A 9957-nucleotide genomic window follows, 5' to 3' on the forward strand; every position below is an offset into this window, starting at 1 on the left:
GTGTCCCAGAGGCAGGTGTACTCACTGAGGACTGACAGAGTTTGCCTTATGATGCTACCAGCAGGATTCCTGAGGCTTGATATTCCATACCAAGAGAGTGAAAACATGAGAGGGAAGGTGCTCCTTCCTCACACAGCACTTCCAGGAGAGAGCATATTCTGGTCTCCCTCCTAGTGGCCAAGGATGTGGGTTGGCAGAACATCATGTTCTGGAGCTGACCTCAGGCCCCTCAGGTCTGTCCATCCTATAGGCATATGCTCTGCTAAGGAGACACTTTGTTCACTCATTCATTTTATATATTTAGACATCTGGCTTGAATACAGCATTTAGGCATTTGGCAGCTCCTGAGACCAGAAAACGTGGCATGGATTCAGGATGTTTACAAAGCCTTTTCTGAACTGGTGCCTAATTGCATTCAGCATATGCTGGGAGAAGAGATAGAGCCTTGGCTTTCAGAGCTCTCTGGAAGATGAGCTATCCCATGCACGTACTGTACAGTCAAGAAGTGAGCTGAAAAGACTTCAACTTCTACGGCCAGAACTTGGGAAACAGTAAGAGTAAATGAACATAACCATTACCAACAACAGGGCAAAACTGAGATGATCATAAATATTTAAAAATAAATGGGCAACTGATCTGGCAGAAGAATAATCCAGAAACAACATTTGTGTCCCATCTAAATATCACAGTGGTCAATCCAGATTAATGATCTAACAAAAATAATACTTTGTCAAACATTTAATTCTAAATGCTTCAGCTACATTACCTAATAAAGACTAAATGTGAAGTATTATCAGGCTTTGTTCGCACAATCAATGCCTGCTTTCAGTCTGTGCCACTTCTCAGTACGGCATTTGACATCCAGCTAGAAACTGTTTCAGAGTTACTCACTGTACGTGGTTTAAACTAGTATCAAAAAAGACAAGGAAGATGTAGAAATTGTCATAACTTAGCCTAGGACAAGACAATTCCCATGCCGCATGTGCTGCTTACCCTGCCTAGCCTTTACTAGGCCCTCCCCACTAGGGATGGCCTCAACCCAAGTCCAACATGTGAACACCAAATCTTCCATGGGATTTTCTGAGTTGGGTTGGAATGCCATCTTGACAACAAGCTGAGCCAAAAATTCACAGTCTATAATAAGGTGAACTTCCAAATAAATTTCTAGGATGTGAAAATCTGAAAAATCTGTAATTTTAACTGATTCAGTAATCAGTCAAATAAAATTTTGACTTTATAATGAAGTCATATGTATTTTCAAAGTCTTTCATACAGTTTGTAAATAACAATTACCCACTACCTGAATAAACACCAATTAATCAAATTTGGTGGCCACTCCTTTCTCTCAGATACTGTCAATCTTTCTTTTACTTCCAAAGACAAATTAATTACTCTACAAAAATCATGGATTCACTTAAAAACTTAGTGCGAAGAGGGACCTGTCAGTACAGATGCTGACAGAACAGGTGGGTTGTATTAAACAGCTTCAAATCCAAATTTTATTTCTAAGCAAAAATCTCCTGCAATCCATGAAAACATAATTAGCACACACCAAAACTGGACTAGAGATAATATGCTACCAGTTTCCATATATCAAGATGAAGAGAAGTCCTTTAATTAATGACTTTTTAAAGAGGAAGACGTGAAACACGTGATCTGAAAATATGGGAATCATAAGTTACAGTGTGTGCAGAGCTTTAGCTACAGTACTAAACAAGCAGCACAATCCTAGATATAGGCTGCAAAGTCTTGCAGAGCACTCGGGGAGCGAAAGCAGATGTAATACTTTGTAAGGGCAGACAGCACAATCCTGACGTTCTCAGCTGGTCACATCTAGGACAAGCCACTGTACCTTTCTCTCCCACAGTACCTTTCTCTCCCACGGGTGTTCCTTGCCTGTGGGATTACAGTATGGTGAGAAAGGTCTTTCTCAAAAAATTTCACTGCACTTGGGGAGTCCCATTGCAAAGAAAGAAAATGTAGGTAGGCATTAAAGTGGGATTTTTGTAATGGCATGAAACTCTTTTGCAATCTCAAGGGATTCTGGATTCCCAATGCCCCAAAACATGTGCAAAATCTCCAGCCTAGGAATGAAGGGCTTTTCTAGTCATATGGTAAATATTAAGTGCTATACTGTATAGGTTATATGAATACCAAACAATATAACATGGTTAACTGATTGCTACAGAAAGTGTTAGGGTTTTTTCAACCTTCACTTATTTGAAATAAGGTAATTTCTTGCAGGTAGGTCAAGAACACCCACCCATTCTTTATTTCTTTCATCCATTCTTTATTTCTTTCATTCTCAGACCAACTTACCACTTGTCCCTGACCACTCCTAGCTCCCCCTATCTCTTCTACTCGTGTAAACAAATCCATGGTGCTTCTACAATTGTGTTGGAGCCATTGTGGATGGCTGAATGAGTTTTCAAGATGTCTTGAAAAGGTATAAATCTCATATCAAAAGCATATAGGACAGACTCAATTACTCTTAACCATCACCTTTTGGTCAAAGACAATTTTTAGGATTTTTTTTAACTTATATTTGAATACTAAGAAATATATTTTCTTAAAGATGTAACTTGGAGCAAAGTTGTGAAGCCTTTTAAAATGGCCTTTACATTGTCTTTAATATTTAAAAAATGGGAATAGCAATTGTGTGGTCAGTTTCTCACAACTTCACATTTCCCCTGTGAATTTCACAGCTATATTTTTGCTGTCATTAGTTATCTTTACTCATGCTCCAGCCAAACTGAATAGCACCTTTCTACTTCTCTAGCACTGTTATTTTATGTGATGGCTATAAATAAATACAAAGGTTTAAAATCAGTGAAGCTTTTCCAAGTTATCACCCATGATTTAAAAATCTAAAGATAAAAGAGCTTCAAAGACTTTTTTTAACCACATGGAATGGTTTGAAGTAAACTGTTGTATCTCTGGGCATACTGTTGCTGCAATCAGCAATACTGAATGCCAAAACTGCTCATGCAAGGAAAAAACTTGATGAATTTCCTAAAGGAAAATACAACATGTATTTCCTAAACGGAAATACAACACCTTTTCCTGTTGCCCATGAAGATGTTTTACCTGTGGTAGGTGGAAATTGCTAGCAATAGTCTCAATTTCCTGTCAAATCCCTAAAGATACATATAAATTTGTCAAAAGTAACATATGCTTCCATCACTATGATATAATAAACAGAAATTCACATTTCATTCAGTAAAAGCATCAACTGCAAAACTGTACCAGTGGGTCTCAGACTTTATCTTCAGGCAAAGACTGTTGAAAGTTTTCAAGTGTGAGCGACTGCGTACCTTTGGGAGCGTTAGCATGATTGCTGGAGCCCCAGGAATGCAGAAAGTTTGCTTTTCTTTGGAGGAATTTCTTGAGGTTCTGGTCCAACTGGTTCACTTTGCAAAAACAGTCTCTTAGAAAAAGATGACACTAACTAGAGTTTCCCTTCCAAAGAGGTCTCAGAATCCACTTTGGTGCGTTTCCAATGCTCCCTACCAAGAGGACCTTAAGAAAGGGCTCTTTATTCTCAAATTTCCTGAGGAGGTTTGTATATTTGGTATAGCCCCAAAAAGAGCTTAGAGGGCTTCCTCTTCTTGAAAGAGTTCCTTCATCACTAGCAAAAGGTAGTAAAATTCCATTAAAAAATGAAAGGTTTAACAGGACAGTAATGGTGCCAAGGTGGCTTCTAACACTTACAAAGCTGTAAGACTAAAATCAGCAAAGCCTCTGACCTAAACTAAGCAAAGCAAAGCAAAGCAAAACAAGTGGGAGATGACAGGGACATCAAATAAATACAGAGAATCTATTTGGGGGAAAGAAAACGGTGTGGGGAATCTCCCCTTTTAAATCTTCAGTTGTTATGGCTTGTCCAAGCTCTAAGTGCTTCTTACTGTTAATTTACTGAAGGTACATTTGCACATAAGCTATAATTGTGGCCCTACGTCTGTGTGACTTTATGCTCAACAAGGTTAAATTAGCCCCGCAGAGCAAATAGAAAACATATTCTTTGTGTTGGAAGAGCCAGGAAAGCAGCAGACATGTAAAACTCCAGACAGAGCACAGGGGGTGGCACAACAGACCAGCTGTAACTGCCACTCTGTTAAAAGAGTAAAGGACCCAAGTTCTGGGCACTCCAGTGGGATGGCACAAGTGAGGGAGCTACAGAAGCAGTAACAGACCAAATGGCTTCTTTTAACATTTGCAAAGGTGTAAACCCTGACCCCGCATGCTATCATTCCTCAAATGAGGGCAGTGGTGATGCCATCTGCACAGCTTTCAGTGTGCAGCAGGGACTCACTCAGCCTTAGAAATGTCCAACTCAATCTGGTTAAAATTTTTTGGGGCGCAAATTCCATTCACATCTGGAAAATCTCTTTCACTAGAGGGTCTCAGTTTCTATTTAGTTTTATTTTTAAATCCACATCCTTTAGTAAATCCTTTTCAATTGCATTTAAACATATTTGAATTTGCATATTTCATCAAATCAATTACAACTCTGAAGCTGATCCTCTCTCAAATATTTAATTTATACTTCATTATAAAATGACACAACACTTCTTCATTAGAAGTGTTTCTTTTTATCTTTTTAATCACTGAGTCTTCTTTTCATGTTGTAGAAGCTTAATCTAATAAAATAAACCCTACATGATGCTAAGCAGTTTATTAGCATGTACTGCATTCATTAAACTTACACAGATCATGCAGTTTCTCCATGAACTGATGTGACCTTGTTTAAAACCATCATTTCATTTGGACTGCAAACAAAACTGTTTAATTATTAAGTGGTTTCTCAAAAAGCTGAAGCAATTTCTAGCTTCTGTGAAGTCTGCAAATGACAAAATTAGAACAACTCATTGAAGATGCCCTAAAGATAAAAAAATAAGTCAGTGTCAGTTAATTACTACTGTGGATACAAACAGTCACCAATATCTTCAAAATATATTTGGGGGAACAATTTAATGCAAAAATATTTGTGAATCTTTTTAACCTTTGTCATTACCATTAATGGTTTACTGATAACCAATGAGTTTGATGCTTTACAGGCAAGTATGAATAAACTATTTTTATTCAATGCCATGAGCTAAGTCTGTGTTCTTTTTGGGCTTGCATGTTGATTTTGCTATCTTGACAGGTGACTGCAGAAAGGACAGAGAGAATGGTCAGATACAAAGATCACTGAAATCAATGTTCATATTTCTAGCAGCAATCAGTGGGTTTTGGATTGCACCCTGAAAGATTTTGGACTGTCATACACATTTGGGTATCTGTCTCTCTAAACCTAGAAATTTGCTCCACTGAAGTCAGATGATCTTCACTAAATAATTGCAGTAGTGACAACAAGCACTGATGGATTTGGCTAACTTTCCCCAAATTCAGCAAGTAGCCATGCATACCTTTGCTTATTCCACTGGTCTCAAATAGCTTCCTTCTAATTGAAGAAGTCTGCTCAAATAGTAGAATTAAACACAGAGTCCTGGCCTGAGTCACATAAACTCAGAATTAGAAAAATTAGAATACAGGTGGACAGAAAGAGAAAGAAAATACAATTCTGGTTTATTCCTTGCTTCCAGATGCTGAATAGGCTGGAAAAGGGAACCATGTCATTGGCGTGCACCCCTGCAGAGGGTGTAACTTAATTTCAAGAGATGTCTGCCTACAGTCAGAGCTCAGAACATTCTCCACAGAGAAGTCAGAGACTAGAGAGAGATATTTTTAAAATGACTTCATCTGTTTTGCTGAAGCCCTGTGAGGTTTCTGAATCCTATTGTACTTAGCATCCAAGCCTGTCATACTTTCAGGTAAACCTACCTATTTGTGTGCAAGAATAGCTTTTTTCTGTAACTGAGCTGATAATCTTAACGTGAAATTGTAAGCAACCTACAAAAATACCTCACACAATATCTAAAAGACTTTTAAAAAGGAAATAAAAGGCTTTAACTAGAGCTGCTCTCAATTTTTAAAATGTAAATTATCCCTTAAATCTTACTTCTAAGTCATTAATTGCCTCACAGTCATTACTTTAAATTAATTGTGCCTTTAGAAAACACTCTCATTGAAAGAGTAATACATGCAAAGATTCTTCCCATATTGTCAGTAGTTTCCTTCCTCTTTTAGCTAATTGCTTCATTATGTGCTTTTTAAATCGTGTTGTTCTGTGGGGATTTATTTTGCACAGATCTTCATGAGCTGCAAAACTTTTACAACATATTGTCAAACTACACATGTTGTGTTGCTGGTTTAGAATTGCAGCATTACTCTATGCCTTGTGTTACCAGGAGATAACATGCTTCGAGGGTCACTGAGCACATATGGCTTCATTCAGTTCTCTTTCAATGCGTCTATTTCACTGCTAAGCACAGCAAATAACCAACACACAAATCACTACATTGCCAAGTTTAAGTCATGAATGGGAAGTAAAAGAAGTCACTTTTAATTTTAAAATGCAAAAAAGCAGCAAGCTCAATAACCGGACCACCACTGGTTTAGTATTCATGAAGCAACTTACTGCACTGTCTCTTTTATGTTTTCATCTTTCTCTCCTTTACCACAGTTGTTCTTTTAGCTTGATTAGACTTGTTAATCTTGCACTAATCCTCAAGACTTGATCCTGAAGTACCAGAATACCAAGCTAAGAATAGACTACACTACGCTAGGATATTTTCAGTTGGAAGATCATCTAGTCCAACTGCCTGACCAATTCAGGGCTGACCAAAAGCTAATGCATGATACTAAGGGCATTGTCCAAACGCCTCTTAAAGACTGACAGGACCGGGGCATTGACCAGCTCTCTAGGAAGCCTGTTCCAGTGTCTGACCACTGTCTCAGTTAAGAAATATTTCCTTATGTCCAGCCTGAACCTCCCTTGATGCAGCTTTAAAGCATTCCCATCTGTCCTACCACCAGATACAGGGAGAAGAGATTAGCACCCTCCCTCTCCACTTCCCCTCCTCAGGAAGCTGTAGACAGGAGATTCCTTTTCCCTCAGCCTCCTTCTCTCCAAACTAGACTGGATTGGTGCTGGAAATAGAGCTGACAACAGAGGCATGTTTTCCTTACTGCTGAGCAGTGCTTACACAGAGCCAAGGCCTTTTTCTGCTCCTCACCCACCCCACCAGTGAGCAGGCTGAGGGTGCACAAGGACTGGGAAGGGACACAGCCAGGACAGCTAACCCCAGCTGACCCAAGGGATACTGCACACCATATGGCATCATGCTCAGCATCTAAAGATGAGGGAAGAAGAAATGGCGATTCCCCAAGTAACCATTATGCGTGATGTAGCCCCGCTGTCCTAGAGACTGCCTCATCAGGGGAGGTGGTGAATGCATTCCTGGTTTTCCTTTGCTTGCGTGTCCAGCTTTTGCTTTACCTATTAAAAATGTCTTTATCTCGGCCCATGAGAGGTTCTTCCAATTCTCTTCCTGAATTCCACCCAGAGGGGAGGGAGTGAGCATCTCTGTGGGGCTTAGTTGCCAGCTGGGGTCAAACCATGACACATGTTAAAACAAATACGGAATCTTCACAGACTGTGATACCAGAATCTACAGTGGCATTGCCACCATGCCATGACTTAAAAGTGTAGAAAGATATTAAACATGAGGCTATCTTCTAATAATGCACTAATTAATTTGCATCTTACCTGAGTCTGCTGATTTGCGTGCATTGACTTAAACTGTTTTACTTCTTTCCATGCCACTATACATAACGATTTCCTCTCATAAAACATCAAGATGTCTATATTGCTGCCCAGTTGACAGCAACCACATGGCGCAACCAATGAAAAAGCATTGGTGAGAAATCTCCAAGTGCCTCATTCTCCTTCCTTGTAGGGTTTAGTGATGCTACATGTTAGCTGGTGCTGTATCAATCATTTGTTTTCCTGTGGGAGCAGCTAATAAAATGTTCTCTCCCCAGAAAGAGCAAAACCACAAAAATGATTCACTGGTTAATGCTGTCTGCATGTATAATTACACATGCTGTAGCTGCAGGTTACCTGCTGAGGCATTCACAGGCAAAATTAAGGGAAAAACCCAATTATTCCACTGTAGGTTTGACACAAATCCAGAATCAGCCACAAAAAGCCAGTTTCTATTGATGTCATGACTGGCACCTGTTTGGAGACATGACAATTCCTTATTCTATTCTCAAGAGAGGCTGGTTTGGGTTTTTTCCTGTGGAATTCTGACCCTGTAAACAGAGAGTTAGTCTGTGCCATCTTGGGATTCAGGTTGTTAACACAGTGAGGTACTTTCCAAACCAAAATTAATCTCACTGAAAAGACACTACTGGTTACACAAGGTGCTAGGTAAGTACTTACGCCACACTTGCAGTGCCAAGGTATTACTTTTATCTTGGTGAAAGTATGGGCTGTGATAAGCATTGGCTACATCTTTTAAGAAGTAACATTGGATCGATCTTTACAAACTTTTCTTCCAGAGTTCAGTATACAAATCACCTCTTCTTAATTCACAAAATGGATAAAAATAAAGAGAAATCACTATCTTAAAAAGCACCATTTAAATGTCATCTAAAAGTAGCAACTAAGAATATATTTATTCTTGTACTTCTCAGCCCTTCCTTTGCACATCATCAACCTAATACTGCTGAACGGTGCCTGTGACCATACAACAAGGATTTTTTTCCATACAACACATCATTCCTTACTGGGAAGGGCTATGGCCTACTTATTAAAATCAAGTCAAAACCATGGCTTTAAGACCACAGCAAGTGACAGCAGCTGGAAGTGCAAAAATGGGGGACGTCTAGATTCATTTTCCTGAAGGGAATTTAGGGAAGATCTATATTGCTCAGTGGAGTGCCTTGAAAGGGGACCCAGCAGCAAAGACAAAAAGGGATGCTATGCACACATGACACATCACACAGCTCACCCTGTGCAAACAGTTCCATGATACAACAGCTCAGTGAAAAACTCCCCTCACTGTCCTTGTTCTCTCCCAGTCATTTCTACCTCTTGGCACAGCTGCCTCTCAGTTCTCTTAACAGAACAGAGGATTGCGAGGCAGCATGGTAAATCACAAACTGCTTCACATTAAAATTAACCTTGCAATTTAAAAAACAGTTACAATGTAAAAGTTTACTTCTGGAGGTGTTCAGAGACAATGGGCACAGGGCAGCCTTCACACAACTATGCTGGCAGAACCAAAGTGTGCTGCAAGAGTGAGAACAAGAGGATGGCAAGAAGAAGAAAATGTAAACCAGCATAGCTGTTCAAGCCTCTGTGTTGTGAGACTGCACCCTAGCTTGTACACTGCTGTCGTGGTTTAACCTGGCAGGTAGCTAAACACCACACAGCCACTTACTCACTGCCTGCCCTTCCCACTGGGGTGGGGGAGAGAACTGGAAAATTCATGGGTTGAGATAAAGATGGTTTAACAGAATAGAAAAGGAAGGGAAAAATAATAACAATAATGATAGAATAATTAGAATATACAAAACAAGTGATGCACACTGCAATTGCCCACCACCCACCAACTGACGTCCAGCCAGCTCCTGAGCAGCAGCCCCCGGCCAGCTTTCCCCTTAGGTTATACGCAGAGCATGATGCTGTACGGTGTGGGATATGCCTTAGGTCAGTTGGGGTCAGCTGTCCCGGCTGTGTCCCCTCCCTGCTTCTTCTGCACCCCCAGCCTGGGGGGGTGGGCTGAGAGACAAAAAAGGGCTTGATTTAGTACAAACACTGCTAGCAACAGCTAAAACATCGGTGTGTTATCAACACTATTCTCATCCTAAATCCAACACACAGCACTGTACCAGCTACTGGAAAGAAAATAAACTCTATCCCAGCCAAAACCAAGACAACCGTGCAAAGGCTTTCCTTAATAAAAGGAGACATCTACTTACATGTAATATATTCACGATTTCACATAATTCATGGCCTGTATTAGAAACACTAACAGGTAAAATTGCTGAAAACTTCTAGGGACA

General features: G+C 39.9%; 1 protein-coding gene across 1 annotated transcript in view; it reads right to left on the bottom strand.

Annotated features, from left to right (window-relative positions):
• The window catches only part of GALNT18 (polypeptide N-acetylgalactosaminyltransferase 18), a gene marked incomplete at its 3' end in the record, with an annotated part of 96215 nt that overhangs the window by 9437 nt on the left and 76821 nt on the right, over positions 1–9957 (bottom strand). The gene's annotated exons all lie outside the window — the stretch shown is intronic.

The sequence above is a fragment of the Nestor notabilis genome, unplaced genomic scaffold, assembly GCF_000696875.1.
Source record: "Nestor notabilis isolate BGI_N333 unplaced genomic scaffold, ASM69687v1 scaffold3569, whole genome shotgun sequence".
Taxonomy (NCBI): Eukaryota; Metazoa; Chordata; class Aves; order Psittaciformes; family Psittacidae; genus Nestor; species Nestor notabilis.